We start from the raw sequence: 17493 nt of genomic DNA, 5'->3' as shown, positions 1-17493 counted from the left end.
CTGAGTGACATACCATCCAAAAAGATCTAATTGACACATACATAACTCTCCATTCCATAATAGTAATACACATTTCCAAAGATAGATCATACCCTGGACATAAAATATTTTTTCCAAAGATAGATCATACCCTTGACATAAAACAAAACTGAATACATTTAAAATAATTGAAATTGGAGATCCCTGGGTGGCTCAGTTGTTGACCACCTGCCTTCAGCCCAGAGCATGATCCTGGAGTCTTGGGATCAAGTCCAACGTTGGGCTCCCTGCATGGAGCCTGCTTCTCCCTCTACCTGTGTCTCTGCCTCTCTCTCTCTCTCTGTGTCTCTCATGAATAAAGAAAGAAAGAAAGAAAGAAAGAAAGAAAGAAAGAAAGAAAGAAAGAAAGAAAGAAAATATATAAAAAATAATAGAAATTATACATGTTTATTCATGATCATAAAATAATTAAACTAGAAATCGGTAATGTAAACACAACAGGAAATTCTACAAACACTTGAAATTTAAGCAACACAGTTCTACTAAATCCATAGATCAGAATGAGAGAACCAAAGTAAATAAAAAACACAGAGAACTGAATAAAAATATAAATAAATTAACTTATGTAGGAAGACGTTAAAGCAGTGCCAAGAGGGGTATTTATTTATAGCACTAAAGACTTGTATTATAAAAGAGAAAGGTCTTAATATAAGTTTCTGTCTCAAGAAACTAGAGAAAAAAAGAGCAAAATAAATGCAAAGCAAACAAAGGAAAGAAAATAATAAAGATAATAGAAATCAATAAGAGTGAAATATAAAAGAGAATATCAATGAAACCAAAAACTGGTTCTTTGAAAAAATCAATTAAAAAAAAAATACAAACAAAAGCATAACTGACAAGGATAAAAAGAGAATAAAAGGAGAGAAGACACAAGTCACCAACATGGGGCATGAACAGGGTTATCACTCAGATCTACCATTCGTGAAAGAATAGCAAGAGAACATTACAGATCATTTTACAATCATAATTGATAAATTAGACAAAACAGATCAATTATTATAATCTGAGGGCTCCATCCCACAGTGCCTCACATTAAATTGAGTTTAGCATTCAGTACATATCAACCTTGATTTTTTTTCTCAGCGATAATAGTTCTATCTCCTATGATATGCTGTGATTATAACATGAAAATATACATGTAGAGCACAGGACAGAGCATGAGATGGCGAAGGCTCAAGAATGGTTAGCTTTTGTTATGGTATCAATCCCACAAATACTTCTTGAGTGCTCACTGTCAGGCACTAGTCTAGGTGCTGGGAAAACTCAAGTGGATTTATTAGTCAGAATGCAATCAGGAGACAAAAATCACACCAGTTATTTGAACAGAGAGAATTTAATAGAAAGAATCATTACCTAGGGGGACCTGGGTGGCCCAGTTGGTGAAACATCTACCCTCCGCTCAGGTCAAGATCTGGGGGTCTTGGGATCAAGCCCCACGACTGGTTCCCTGTTCCGTGGGGAGCCTGCTTCTCCCTCTCCCTCTGCTGCTCCATCTGCTTGTGTTCTCTCTCCAATAAATAAAACCTAAAAAAAAAAAAATCATTACTTATACAGAAGGTTATTAGCAGAAAAGGAAAGAAGAGAACATGGAAAGATCTTAGAGATAACTGCAGGATGGAGCTACCACTCATAGGGCTGAGAAAACCAAGGATGGAGATTGAAGTAATTAAAACAAGGAAGCTTTAGACCTCTGCAGGGGTGAAACTCCAATAAGTAGGGTGTAAGGGTTGTTGGCATTTTCTACACAATAAGGTTCTATAAGTTTCGGAAAAATGGTAAACCAGATTCAGCTACAACTGTGAGGAGAAACCGCTGTTATAAGGGTGAAGTAATTTTTATGGGGTGATACAAATTCAGGAATCCTACAAGAAGAAATAATCCCCTTTTCCCTCCTCTGGTCTTGCAGTCACTCTGTTAAAATATCTATTGTTAAGAGCTTAACAAAGAAGCTGCTTTTGGCAAAGCAGAAAGGTGTTTTGCAGAGTTCCTGCCCTAGCATTAAAATTTAGATTATAGTTTGGAGTTAGGAGACAAGATTATAATAACGAGCATAATCCGTTGTCGACTCAGTGTCCATACACACCCTCTTCACATAGTGGGCATACCGTAACCTCTACAATAACCATAAGTGTAACCATATCATAACCCAATGAAAATAATTCTTTATTTTTAAAGAAAAATAAAAGAGGAAAAACTACTAGAATTTGAAATCACAGCCCATCTCAAAGTACTCAAATTTCCTCTGCATTTTTATAATACCTTGCATATACCCACTCCATAGCACCTCTTATGCTAATTAAAACTTATCAGTTTATTGTCTATCACTTTGATCAGATGGAGTGCTGTTCCGGAATGGACAGAGCAATCCATTGTGTTTCTCCAGAAATCGGAATGCTTTTTCATTGAAAGGACACAGTAAATGTTTGTGGTAAGAGTATAGGAATCCCACAGCCTGAGTAAGGTGTTATTTTGACAACTAAAAATCATGGCATGGTTACTTTTAGATAATTTTCAAAGAGCCATCTGTGTATTGATTTGTTTAATCATGAACATAACTTTAGAGTCTTAAGCACAGGGAATTGTGTCATGCTAAGCTTGGACGATGGTATCAAACCTCAACCATAAACCAAGCCTGACCAAGTCACTTCAGGAAGGCAGGTGACAGTCTTTTCATGGTAGGAAGGAGAGGGGGAAGACATTGGTACAGGAAGATACCACAGGCAGGGATATGGTCATCAAATCAGTAAACATACCTAGAATATGGTCAGGTCACTTGATTTGATGGAATTTAGAGACAAGCAATGCCACTGCTGAAAATCATTCTTTATTTTATTTTTTATTTTTTTTTTTGAAAATCATTCTTTAATCAGGTATTGCACAATATCTCTAGGCCTACTTCCTTTCAATTATAAAGACTGAAAAGTGAATAGTTATGTTTTATGCAGAGGGCGCGCGCGCGCGCGCGCGTGTGTGTGTGTGTGTGTGTGTGTGTGTGTGTGTGTGGTGTGGTGTTTATTGATTCAGTTTCTCTTGGCTTCTCTCAGTAGGTGACCTAACGTCTTCAGATGGAACTGAGGCTCTTTGAGAACCTAGATAGAAGGAAAATAGTTGAGTCTTTGGAGCAATAACTTGGAAGTTTCACAAAATAACACAGACAGGCTCCGAGTACAGAGGGTAGTGTTAAACCCTGGTAGCTGATACCTAGAGAAAGAAAGAAGTATTTTCTCTCTGAGGTTTATACATGAAACACTGAAGAGCTCTAAGGGTATGAGACAGAACACATTAAAAGGCAGTTCCATGAAGATGTCATTGCAATTGTTCGACTTCATTTCCCACAGTCTAGACAGTGATTTTGTTCTTGGAGATGGAGGAGTGTCTGTGAGAAAATTGGACGTTGATATGAGCCACAATGCTAGGTTGTGTTTTGGGCTCTCAGCTTTCAGAAAGAGACACATTATTTTCACTCATTCTTCCTTCAGTATTTATTGGTTACTGTTAAATCATCTCTTCTTTGCACTCAAGAGGCACCAGTGATTATTCAGGCTGCCCGAGGTATTTGGAGTTTTCAGTGAGGATACACTGAGGAAGGAAGCCCTATTATCTTATTTATCACTCCGGATAAGATATAATTGCTTCCTTCCATTGCTCTTGTGCTTTGCAGTTATTGTTATTTTATAATATATTTGTTCCGTTTTGTGTGTGTGTGCCTTCGCTGCTACTAATTCACTTTTTTATCTTTATTGTTCTTTTTCTGTTCATAGTTTCTATAATTCTATAGCTGGAAAAGCCTCAGCTGCATTTTGTAATATGCTTTCATTGCCTGGGTTTGGTTATGTAGGACCCTAGACTCAGGACTTATCACAAGTCCCGATGATCATTTTGTTTTTTGCAATTGTCTGTGCTATGATCCATCCATGAATCCTGTCAAGAATCTTGAATATCATTCCACAGTCATTGACACATTGGGTAACTCAAAAAGTCAACCTGCAACAGAAAGATCAAAGGAGACCAAACTGTGTCTAAATACACATTACATTTCCTGGACACCTTCCTAAGCGGTGTTGGCAATTACATGATCTAGATATCATGAATTAATGCCCTGAAACTTAACTTCCTCTTCTGTCTCTCTCTCTGTCTCTCTGTCTCTGTCTCTCTCCACCCCTCCCTCCACCCACACACTCAAACATACAGAAGCCACTGACATCTGTCCATTCTGGCATTAAAATCTAGGCCATGGCTTTCACCTATTAAACATAATTTCACTACCAAGCTCAGATGGGGTCACTGTGTGACACTGTGATGAGATGAGATGAAAGAAAAGCAGATCGTTTCATGCTCATGTTTGATCATAGACAAAACCAGTAACTCACTATACACCACAAATATAACCAAGCATCCTCTTTCTAGACTCACAGAAGTGCTTGCTAATCCTTTACCAACAGAGCTTTAACTTACTGCATTTTTTCTGCCAACTGGATATAAATGACTAAGAAAACAAATGATAAAATTGTCCCATGTTTGTCAGTTGTCAGTCCAAAACAAAGCCATACTTCCTCGGATCTTCCCTAAAATCCCAGCCGAGATCTTATAACCAGTCCCTTCCAATATCTCCTTAAGCAGATGCCCAATACTCCTCCCACAGTGTTTAATCTCTCTTGCTGTAAGTACCAATCTGCTCAACTTTGTTTGACTGAGGACTAATGGGAAATTCTATCAGTCATTTTATTTTATTTTTATTTTTTTTTAAGATTTAATTTATTCATGAGAGACACACAGAGAGAGGCAGAGACACAGGCATAGGGAGAAGCAGGCTCCATGCAGGAAGCCCGATGTGTGACTGGATCCCAGGACTCTGGGATCCCGCCCTGGGCCAAAGGCAGATGCTCAACCTCTGAGCCACCCAGGCATCCCCTATCAGTCATTTTAAACGATGGAGAGAGGGACCTGACATGATTTAAGTTTCCAAAAGCTCTCTTTGCCTGCTGGGTGAAGAAAGAACAACAGGGGTGAAAGAATGGAAGCATGACACAGGTTTTCAAGATGTGAGGGAGGCTTGGAATATGGTAATAGCGATAATGGAAAGAAATGGATGAATTTAGGCTGTATTTTAGAATAACTATTTTGGATAGAAGAGGGTTTTTTTTCTTTTTTCTTTTGTTAGATCTCAGATTTGGAGTATTGAAATAATCATATGTGTTCAGAGCATGAAATAGTATCCTTTATTCACTCAAGGTTTGTTTCTGGTTTCCTTAATCCTTATCCCCCACCCTCCCCAATCCACTCTCCACTGCCCCCAGTTCTAATTCATTGAGCAACACCTTTATTTGTTAGTTGGTGTTCTTGGAAAAGTACATTACTCTTTTCTTTGTGTATTCTTCTTTATTATGGTACTTATATACTTATTCTCCACTTAGTTTTTCCCTTACCAGTATATATTTACTCTTGTCATAGATTGTTTGGTTTAGTTAAATGCTTAACTGTTGTAAAGACCTTCAAGGTTTTTATCTACCACAATTGGCTTACTCACTGCCTCAAAGATGGAGAAACCAATAGTTTCCGCTGACCTACTATCACAAATAACATTGGGATTAGTAACCTTGTATGTGATACTTTATTTTAATTTAATTTTCCTTTCTTTGACACAAGAATTACTAAGATGTACTTAAGCATACTTAATTTTACTATTAAGCATATAATTTGATGGAGTATTGTAAAACAACAGAAAAGAAAAAAAAACTATTGCTATGTTCAGAAGCATAAACAGAGCTCATGAAAATAATTTGGGCAGAAGAAGTTAGGCACTAAAGAATGTATCCTGTGTGAATCCATTTATATGAAGTACATGAATAGGCAATACTAGTTGACAGAGCTATAAATCAGGATGAATCAAGGTAGGTGTGAGGAAGAGAGAATATAATTCTTATGTCCATCAGGAACAGTACATGCAAATGAAACAGCAAAGGAATATTGCAGGAAGTTGCCAAGCAGACAAAATAGATGGTGGTCTAATGGGAGAATAATGATGGAACTCAAGGGCACAAGCCAGCCACATAACAACCCAGAGTGGGGAGGTCAAGTTCTATTGCAATCAGGAAGCTTCTTATATGAATGCCACCAGCGAAAAAAAAAAAAAAAAAAAAAAAAAAAAAAAAAGATTTTTGTTGTGTGACCATTACAGAGAGCATAATAAGTAAGGAAGAGAGCCTGAGTACATCTGGTGGGAAGTATAAATGTCTACGGTTGATAAGAAGAGATGATCCCACATATATACCTGCTTATAAGGAAAAACCAGTGTCATTCATCATGTAGAAAAGATACTCAATAGGTAAAAGTTTTAATGAACTTCCTAAGGTTTACTTATAGTTTCCATTGAGTTGTATGACTTGAAAATCTGTTTAAAAAATCTGTTCAAATGGTCTAGGAAGTTCTACTAATATAGACCTATTAATACAAAATAATATTAATATCCTAGTTAAAAAGGAAAAAATACTCTAGAATTTTTTTTTTTTTTTTTACTATCATGTTATCTGCTAGCAGGAGCCATCCTATATGAAATGGAAGTGACTAATCAGAAAATATCTTTTTTTTAATTATGTAAATCATAGAGAAGTAGAATTAAATGAGATCTCTAATTGTTAAAATAGAGTTTTCATATTTGGAAGGAAACTAGTAAATATTTATATCCACATTGAATATAATTTTGAAAACTCCTCATGTGATCTTAATCTCTTTTTTAAAAGCAATAATTATTTTTATTTAGACTTAAAGTGTTGTTTCATTTGATTTGATTTTGTTTTTACTCAAAGGAGTCATACAGATTTGCTGTTTTTATGTGCAAACCCCTTGACTCTTTAATTAGAATTTATTTTGCATTGGAGAGATTCCCTTTTTTCCCTGAATGAAGGGAAATAAGAACATTAAGACAATGAAGATACCTCACAGGGGAAAGACAAAATTTACCTATGGCTTTATTTATTAATCTGGTCTTTAAAGCAGTTATTTTGGGGAATCCCTGGGTGGCTCAGCGGTTTAGCACCTGCCTTCAACCCAGGACGTGATCCTGGGGTCCTGGGATCGAGTCCCACGTTGGGCTCCCTGCATGGAGCCTGCTTCTCCCTCTGCCTGTGTCTCTGCCTCTCTCTGTGTCTCTCATGAATAAATAAAATCTTAAAAAAAAATAAAGCAGTTATTTTATATTGATCTGCCACTGAATGCTGCCACTTGCATTTCCCCAAATAGAATATGCCATATAAAACCTACACACTGCTCACTGCCCTGCCCCACCAACCCCTCCAAGACCTCACTTATCTTTCAAACTTAAGGTTATGAATCACTTTTATGTAAAGCCTTCCTCATGATTACAGTTTTATAATTCCCTTTGACCCCACACTCCCCCCACCAAGCAGAATTGGCTGTTTCCTCTGCTTCAGTACTTTTGCTATATCACTTACTACTTTGAATTTGACTTCTCTTCCTTACTAGCCTAAGGGCTTCTTGTTTTTTTTTTTTTTTTTTTTTTTTATTGAACAATGGGTGGGATATAATGTTATATTAGGTTCAGGTTTACAGCATACTACTTCAACAACAGACTAGAAGCTTTTTGAGGGTCAGGTGTTCTGAATCTGTGGTGCTTAGTTTTCTGGTTGGCATAAAAAAGCGTTATGTATATTTGTAAATCATGCATGATGGACTAGTCCTGGGCTATGTGCATATAAATTCTTTTCACTGAATGAACTGGCTAATTAGGATGTACAGAGTTAGCAACCTTATCATGAATGAGATATACCAGTCATTAAGATAATCAAAATATCTATCTCAGTACATTATAGCCTCCAGACAAAAACAAGGAATTGTAAATGGTGGATGTGATTGCACGCTTGAAAAAGACGAGTGTCTAGAACACACTTTATTAATTTTTTATAGCACACTTTAATTTGACAGAGGACTATCTGAAGTACATACAAACCAAAGAAAACTGTAAATGTTGGAGTATTATGCTGCTGGATTGAATCAAGCTTCTTACTTTTCCCCAAACAACATGAAAGTATTATTTTAATTTTCTAGATAATTACTTAAGAGTTTGGAGTATTAAAAAAAAAAATAAAGAAAAAAGAAACAAAAAAGAACTCAGGCTATTAAAATGAAGATTAAATGTTCAAACAAATATACATAAAATGTTTATTTTTAAGGTCTTGGCTGTTAAGTAGTGACTTTTTAAACATAAAAATTCATAGTAGGTATTTGGGAAAAAAATTCAGAATATATGGTCTAATTACTTGCTGGTATGTAGTGGTAGCATATGTGTGTCCATATAATCACCTATCGTTTCAACATTTAGGATATTTATATAAAGTATTTGTGCTTAGACATGTAAAATTTTGTTTACTACCTAACTGGTAAGTGGATTTATAAATATCTTTGCAGAGTTCAATGTGTTGAAATTACTAATCTTCATACTAGACATTTCAAAATTTGCATGTATAATTTTGCACATTCCTTCACGCAAATAAAAACTTAGTTTTTGCCCTCCTGGAAAAGGTATTTATGTATTTATCTATGCACACTTAACGTGTATGCAAACATTTGGATTTACATATATACATATTTATTGTGTTTATGCAACATTGGTTTATATAGTGCACTCTACACATTTTGCTTTTATTATGATAAATATTGTTATGCTTGATCTTTACCAATCTAAAGAAAAGTGTGTTTGTCATTTGTCCATGGTATTGGAACTTTTGAATATTCTGTTTCTTAAGATCATGGGAAGTGTTACTTAAGTGGATTTCAAAATATCAGATACATAAAAGCTCAAAAACTTTGTTTTGGGAAGGCATTCAAATATCAAATATGTATTTTGCACATATATAACTTTTATAAAAAGGAACCTATTTTGGCTAGGATAAGTTAGGGGATTTTTAGGCCTGGACACCATTCATTCTCAGCTGTGTAAACAATATGAAGGGATGATACCAAAAAAATAAAATAAATAAATAAATAAAAGAAAGAAAGCCCTGTATATATTATGTATGACTGTGCATCCACACAGAATTTCCCACACACATATGCTGCCTGGGACATGGTATATGTCACAGCCATTTTATACGTGATTCTTCTTTCTAACTATAAAGGTTTGGTGTTGTCATAGTACATATTTAGCTTCTGAGATTGATGGATTGTTTCAGTGAACAAGATTATATAGCATTTTTTTTCTTATCTGAGTCAATGTTTTCCTCAATACCATGAAGTAAATTAAAATAAAGTGTTTAAATCTACTGCTTATGATAAAGAAGACCAAATCTCATTCTAATAAATATGAAATACAGCTTGTCATGTTCCTTTCACTCTGTAGAAATGCTACCACAAGGCTTTGCCAGTTAAGTCTAATATGTTGACATTTATTTTTGCTGCAATAAATGTTAGGATTATATTTTTGCATTAAATTCTGGCATTTTTAAAGATCACGATGACAAGTAATTTATTCCTCAAATCACTCTGGTTTGTTTTTACTTTTTGAATATGGATTTGGCCATGTGTCTCCAAGGCACAGTACAAAGCATATTTCATATGTTTTGCAACCTATTAGTTTGATTTAAATCCACTTTTTCCATCTGGATTTACGCAAGCCTTCCTTGATGTTATTTGCTCTGAATTATTGCCCAGAAATAATCACACTGAATCCAATTTTACACTGGCTGTGTGGCCTACCAAGTCTGTCACTGTAAAGCTTTAAGGCTTTTATAGTTTGTTTCAGTGAAGGCAATTCCTCAAATTTTCTATATATGAATATATAATATGCTGTTTTGACATACATTTAAAATTTTTTCTCTACCTTTTTTTAAATATGGAATGAATATGATGACATATTTAAGAAACTACAATGGTTACAGAATCAGTGGAAAAAAAGCAATGTGTGAAACAATGTTTTTGCATATTCAAGATAAAATTCACATACAGTAGATTGGGTCAATCTTTATATGATTCGAATCAAAACCTTGAAGATAATAATTTAGTTCTGAAAGCACTGATGCAGTTCTTTTGCACCTTGAAGATTTATTTCTTTTAGTAATACAAGAGCTAAAGGAGAATGTAAATTTGAAATTCATCTTTTTTTAAAAACCATATTTTTAAAGGACTATCTTTCTCTAAGTTGAGTGAAGAGTGAAATAGAACATTTTTCAAAGTAGGTAATAAATCTAGATTATGCAGACATAAACCCTTGTCCTTTGTTTTTTCTGTCTCCCTGGTAGATAGTTTTGGTCTATATCCATCAGAGAAAAAGAAAGAAATGTCAATTGTCTACCTATATTTAGTCATTAACTTTCAATAACCTTATGAGAAAACCTGAAATTTTGAGTATGTAACAAATTATAGTAGAAAGCTAAATTCTTTTCAGCCTCATACAAAAGTCCAGAGAATTCTTATTGGTTAGTTTACATAAATAAATGTGTGGGTGGTTGCTCACACTTACACATCTGTAATTTGCATTCTCACCACTTATAAGAAAGTTCAGACTATTTAATATTTGCTAACTAGAACTACACAGTTGATAATCTTTCCTCTTTTGAATATAGGTACGTGATTTTTTTTCTATGATAAGCTTAGTTTCAGTCTCTTTTGCTGAATTAGAATCCAAATCTACACTGAAGAATTTTTTGAGGATTAATTCAAGTATTCTTTTTAAAATATCTATCAAGGAAGAGAAATATGAGGTTTAAAATGTTCTATTTTACAAATCCAAATTCTTTCTCTCTCATAAAATGGTTTGGTAAGGCAAAATACACAGCGATCCTCTGGATGCTTTAGAGAGGGATAAAACTTCATGCTATTGAGTTCAAATATATAAAGGCAAAGTGAAAGAGAAATGAGGTAATCATCCATTGGATTCTAGACTTAAAAGGACAGCTTTCAGCCAAACTATCTGGAAAATTAGAAAAATTTCCCTTTACCTTATTTAAACAATTAACTTAATCTTCTTCATTTTTTTACTATAGATAAAAGTGCCTTTTTCTTTTAGATAATTATAGTTACATTGTTAGAAAACACCAGATAAATAGCTATTCTATTTATCACATACCATCTTTGAGATTATTATTTAAATCACTTTGCCTAAAAATACCCTTCTGCACGATGGAGAAAAATTGCTATATTCTTCACCTGAACTATTAAAGGAGTAACAAGGAATTGTAAATGAACCAGACACCATGGGAAACATTATATGAACTATAAATAATGTGTTATGCTTTACTTTGAAATGCAGACTTTTATGCAAATCCAAATTGTTATAATTATATAAAAATTGATACACAAATCTAAGTCTAACATTTAATGTTATAGTCAATGCTGACGAAATGACTAAGTCATTTTCATACTAAATATTTAAAACCTTAGACCATTTTTATGACATATACATGACTCATATATGTGAGTTGTTTTCAATTTTGGCCATTATGAATAATGCTGCTATGAACACAAGCATACAAGTTTTGTGTGGACTGTTTTCATTTATCTTGGATATGTATTAAAGAGTGAAATTGCTGGGTTATATAGCTACTCTATCTTTAACATTTGGAGGAACTGTCAAACTATTTCCCAATACAGCTGCACCATTTAACGTTCTTACCAACAGTGTATGAGGATCCTAATTTCTCCATATCTTTCACTCCACTTATTATCTAGTCTTTTTGATTATACACCTTCTAGTGTATGTGAAGTGGTGTTTGTGGTTTATATTTTGTAGCTCTGATAGATAAGACTGTTGAACACTTTTTCACATGCTTATTGGACATTTATACACCTACTTTGGAGAAATTTATAACCAAATGCTTTATCTATTTTTAAAATTACTTATCTTTTTATTATTGAGTTGTGTTTTTATATGTTTTGAATCTAATCTGTTATCAGATATACGACTTAAAAATGTTCTTTCATTAGGTGTATGTGTTTATGTTTGCAATGATATTGTTTATATTACTGTTTTTTTAAATGGATTTAAATTTTTCCTTTTTTGTCTTGTACAATTGGTGTCATATCTAAGTAAGTTCTGGTAAACCTAGGTCAAGATTTACACTTGATCTTAGCCAAAAGCCCAAGAAGCTATTAGGTCAAGATTTATGCCTTTGTTTTCATCTAAGAATTTTATAGTTTTTATTTTAAAATTTATTTCTGTTGTCCATTTTTGGTTTATTTTTAATGTTATGTATAAGAAAGACATGCAACTTTATTCTTTTGCATGTGAATAGCTAATACCAGTATTTCCCTCCCTCCCATTTTTCCCCATTGAGTTGTTTTGGCAGCCTATCCTTGTTGAAATCAATTGACCATAAATGTAAAAGTTTATTTCTGAATTATCAATTCTGTCCATTTGTTCATGACCATCCTCCTGCAGCACCACACTTTTTTGATTACTGTAGCTTTGTAGCAAATTTTGAAACTAAGAAATATTAGTTATTAAGCTCAGTTCTTTTGCAATATTTCTTGGTTATTCTTGGTTCCTCACATTTCTGTATGAATTTTAGCATGACTTGCTAATTTCTGAGAAACAACAAGAATAACAAAACTTCCAGTTGGATTGTGATAGGCATTGAGTTTAAAGTGTGAATTAATTTGAGGAGATTTGCCATTTTTGCCAATATTAAGACATTCAGGGCAGAGAGGAATGAGATAATTAAAAATGGAAGCTTGCCCTAGCCAGGGAGAATCTGAAATTTGTAGAGAGAGAGCCCTGATTTGTTGGCTAACATTTCCTGGAGTACAGTTTCTATATCATTGACCTGAGGGAATGGGAGGGACTGGGTTATGGTCAAATGCCATAGACTTTTGCTGTTTCTGAAATTTAGTAGGTTTTCTTGAATAATTATTTCTCCATTTGCTCTATGATCTTAGGAAAATTACATATATGTTAAATGGTTGTTTTTATTTGTTTTGCTTGGAGATATTGCTTGTGTGTATTAAAGAGTATATTTCATCAGTTTTGGTTGTTTTGCTGGGAAGATGGTCTACAATGACATCAAGCCACCATTCCAAAGTAAAATAACCGTTTTAATTGCATAGGCATCAGAGTTGAAGCCAGTAGCCATTTAATGGCTCTTTAAGCCATTAAAGAGTAAATGAAAATTTAAAAAGTAGATATATCTAATATAGACAGGTTTAGCAGTTTGACTATGAAAGAAAGGAGAACAAGGAAATGCCACTTTTAGGAGCAGGGGAAATACAATATGGTCTCTGTTTAATTTTTTAATATAATAGTAACATAAGTATGCTTAAATGATAAGAAAGATCCAGATACAAAACAAATTTAAGTAAATTCTTACATTTTTGGCCAAGTGATGAAGATGTGGGAAGGCAATGACTTCAGTTTTCTATGTGAATTGAGAGCTGGTGATAAGAAAGAAGTCTGAGTCTGCAGGTGGAATGTGGAGAAGGTCTGATTATCCACGTGGTCAGTGGGTTGGAACCTATCAGTAAAATGTAGTCAAACTGGTATGTATCTTTTATGTGCAGCTGACATTGATAGACATGGTTTCAGAGTAGCACTGATTTAAATATTTTATTTGCAAGCCCCAAACTCATTTGTTCTGTATTTTTTTGGAAACAGGATCTTCCCTCAGTTAGTAAAATGAAAGGAATTGTTTCTCCTATAACATTGAAGAAAAAACTTTGCATCAGAATTTATTTCCCCTAGATGCACAATTATATTAGATTGTTTTGGTGTAAGTTTTCACATAGACGTCTAAAATGCAGATTTAGTGTGGGTGATCATACATAGGTCACACTTAGTTAGGCATCTTTTCTACCATGGCAAACTCTCATTGCTGTAACACCTCTGGCAACACTATTCAAGGTCACAAACAAAATCTTTTCAACACTGACCTAGATATGAATTTTCAGTGTTTCACCATGTGGGTGAATTCATGACAATTGTTCCTGATAGCTGTAGAATTATAACAGCCACTAGAGAAAATATTTGTACTTCTTACCCCTCTCCTATTGTATTAAAGAATCAAATTAGTAACCACAGCTATCTTTGTTGCAATGACTGACAAGTAAAGGATTCAGTCTGGCAGTTGACAATTAATAAATTACATTTCTTCTTCTTCCTGAAGGCTTTAGGGACATGATATTTTCCTACTTTTTAACTAATTAAGAATGGGTAAATCTCTTAAGGCTTTGTGATTGGATTTGGTTTGGATAACGTTTGTTTGACTGTCAAATTGATACATGGTATGACATGAATCAGAGCCGTCTAAATCTTTACACCTAACTGAATTAGCGCTTCTCTTATATCTAATGATCCCAGCCTGTCTTCCTCATTCTGTCACAAATTGAGTCATTATAACCCACTTTGGATTGTTCTATTCTAATCTCTGACCTTTTTTCTTTCAAATCTCACTTTAAGCCTAAATATTATTTCACTATTTTATAACTTGAAAATGAGATCACCCTAAGAAAGAAACTAACAACTTAATAATATAGAAGATCAATGACACGGAAATTCTTGATATGACTCAATAGCTGCTGGGAGGGAGTAAGTTGGCATATTACCACATCTAAATAAAAGTACCATAATTAAGAGAAATTTGATGGGGAGGGAGGGGATTATGTAAATAACTTGGTCAATTGTAGAGGTATAAACCACTGAAATTGGAGGATATATGTTGGAAGTTTTGCTAATATCAATAATGTCTACTAGCATTTAAGTATCATTTACTTTGATCCAGGACCCTTTGGAAGATCTTTATAAGAATGACTTTGCACATGATACTCACAAAAGCCCCTAGGTAAATGTTTTCCCTTTAATCATACTTGACAGGCAAGAAATCACCACCTTGGGGATTTTAAGCATGGGCTCAATATTCAGAATGAGCAGATGGTGGAAAGTTCAATGAGATTGAATTCCAGAGCCTATCCCTAATCATATCCTGCTCTTGGTAAGGTGAATGATGGGGAGTAGAGACTCTGTTTCGTTATTCTTATCTGTGAAGATAGTATGGAGATATTTGTATTCCCAACTGCCTTGGATCAAATGAGAAATTGTACAAGAAAACATTTTACTGAAAGATATTGTAGCTTTGAATTTCTGTGGAGCAATTGAAACCATAAACTAAGCAAGTGTTACTTGTTAATACAGTAGACATGGCGCTGGTAGATCAAATGCTCTGAAGACAATAGTGAAATATCAGATAGTATAATGGCAAGAGTGTGAGAAATATGACCATGGTGATGAGTATGGAGTGTGAAGCAGTGGCCAAATATTCAAAGCCAGGAGTGTGTTCATGAAGCCTGATAAATAATGAAGCCTGGAACTACCATGATTATTGCTATCTGTAGTTTCTTCCGAGGACACTCTTTTCAATTCTGCATATACTTAATTTATAAATGATGCAACTATCTGATGAGCGTACTGATACTTCCCTCTAAGGCTGTCAAATACCCACACAATTAGCTATGAATGAATTATTAATGTTTCCAGTCAATGTTCTTTGCATGTTTGGGAGTTAAGGTCATTGCATTTTTCTTTATAATTATTCAGCCTTTATGCATTAAGCTTCATATAGGCTTCATTAATATTTAAATTTTTGTCTGTATTACTATATTTTATTTCATTCCATTCCCCTGCTAGCTGTCAAATTATTTGAGGGTGCTATAAATTGAAATTATTTACTGGTATAAATCGAAAGAAAATACCTAAATACCTTTTTAACCTTTTTTTACTCATGGCACACATGACAGATCTTTACATGATACCTGGAAAAAGTTGTTCCAGATTTTACAGCCTGGGATTGAGGGAAATAGTATCTGGGTAGATCACTACATTCTGGCCAGTGGGAACAGTAGCAGTATTCATTAGACAGAAGATTTAGTGAGTTGGAATGAACTAGAAATATACAGAGCCACTAACATGAAGGGGCCAAAATATAATGTTTTTATTTCTATAAAACTGAACATAACTTTGCATTGAGTGCCCTTTCCTGCTGATTAAAAAAAAATCTTTTTTTTCACATTAAATTGTTCACTTCTGACTTAAAAGATAATTTATTTTGATTGATTTCAGCATGCCTAAGGAATTAACTTTTGTCTTAATTTTTGTGGAAAGTCTACTCAGGGGAAAAAATAAAACACCAAAAAACCAAAAACAAACAAACAAAAAACAAACAATTCTTATGTACCAAGGAAGTTGGCTTAACTCTGATATTAAACAAGGATACTACAAAAGAAAATTCATATGCCAACCAGTTTCATATAGTTATAAACAAAATCTAAATACACTGTGATTTATAGAAAGTGAGTAAGATCCATTGTATGAGGATTTGGGTTAAGTTCTTAAAGGAGTTTAATTAGCTTTAGGCAATCATTTGCACTTAGACATTTTTTTCATTAAAACAAAATCATTTTCGTGATGGTTATACCCCAAGTGCCTACCCTGAAACCATGAGACATTAGAATAGTCACATAAAAGAAAGAGTCATTTATTTCTTCATCTATTCAATAAATATTTTTTTGTATATCTATTAGGTATAAGGCTTTGTTATTAAGTACTATATTATTCTAGACTTTGAGAACATTCTCAGTGAAAAAAACAGAAAATAACCCTATCTATATGGAACTGCATTATACTGATGTAAAATAAAAAGGAAAAATTAGAAATAAGAAATTACGTAGTGGATTAGAGAGTGTTGACTCCTAAGTAGAACATATAGAATAATCATGAAAAACGTAAAGTTTGCTAGGCAGAAGGGGAGTGGAATTTTGGAGGATTGACAAAAATGTCTTACTGAAGATCAATATTGAAAACAGACCTGAGGAGTGCCTGGGTAGCTCAGTCAGTTAAATGTCCCAACTCTTGGTTTCAGCTCAGATCAGGATCTCATAGGTCATAGATCTGAGCCCCATGTCAGGCTCTGTGCTCAGTGGGGAGTCTACTTGAAGATTCTCTCCCTCTGTACCTTCCCCCACCTTGCTTTCTCCCTCTCAAATAAACAAATTGATCAAAATAAATAAAGAAAAAAAAAAGAAAAAAAGAAAAGAAGAAAGAAAGAAAGAAAGAAAGAAAGAAAGAAAGAAAGAAAGAAAGAAAGAAAAAAGAAAGAAAGAAAGAAAGAATAAAGAAAGAAGAAAGAAAGAAAGAAAGAGAAGGAAAGAAAGAAAGAGAAGGAAAGAAAGAAAGAAAAAGAAAGAAAGAAAGAAAGAAAGAAAGAAAGAAAGAAAGAAAGAAAGAAGAAAGAAAGAGAAGGAAAGAAAGAAAGAAAAAGAAAGAGAAAGAAAGAAAGAAAGAAAGAAAGAAAGAAAGAAAGAAAGAAAGAAAGAAAGAAAGAAAGATGAAACCATCTGAGATGAAGCTATGGTGCTGTCTCAGATACTCAGATAAGATCTTTTCATAAATAGGGAAGAGCAGAGACAAAAGACCTGTGACAAAGCAGAACTAGACATGTTTCAGGAACCTTAAGGAGG

The 17493-nt window shown here is 34.0% G+C and overlaps 1 long non-coding RNA gene across 1 annotated transcript; it reads right to left on the bottom strand.

The window, feature by feature from the left end:
• Positions 1-1397: 1397 nt before the first annotated feature.
• On the bottom strand, positions 1398-17066 carry LOC144291103 (uncharacterized). Its single transcript, XR_013358485.1, has 3 exons — positions 16842-17066; positions 13356-13499; positions 1398-1563 (listed from the first exon to the last, which is right to left on the bottom strand). It is a non-coding gene; the product is annotated as an uncharacterized LOC144291103 (long non-coding RNA).
• Positions 17067-17493: the final 427 nt, after the last annotated feature.

This window comes from Canis aureus, chromosome 2 (genome assembly GCF_053574225.1).
Source record: "Canis aureus isolate CA01 chromosome 2, VMU_Caureus_v.1.0, whole genome shotgun sequence".
Classification (NCBI taxonomy): domain Eukaryota; kingdom Metazoa; phylum Chordata; class Mammalia; order Carnivora; family Canidae; genus Canis; species Canis aureus.
This window is presented reverse-complemented; position numbering and strand designations above follow the sequence as displayed.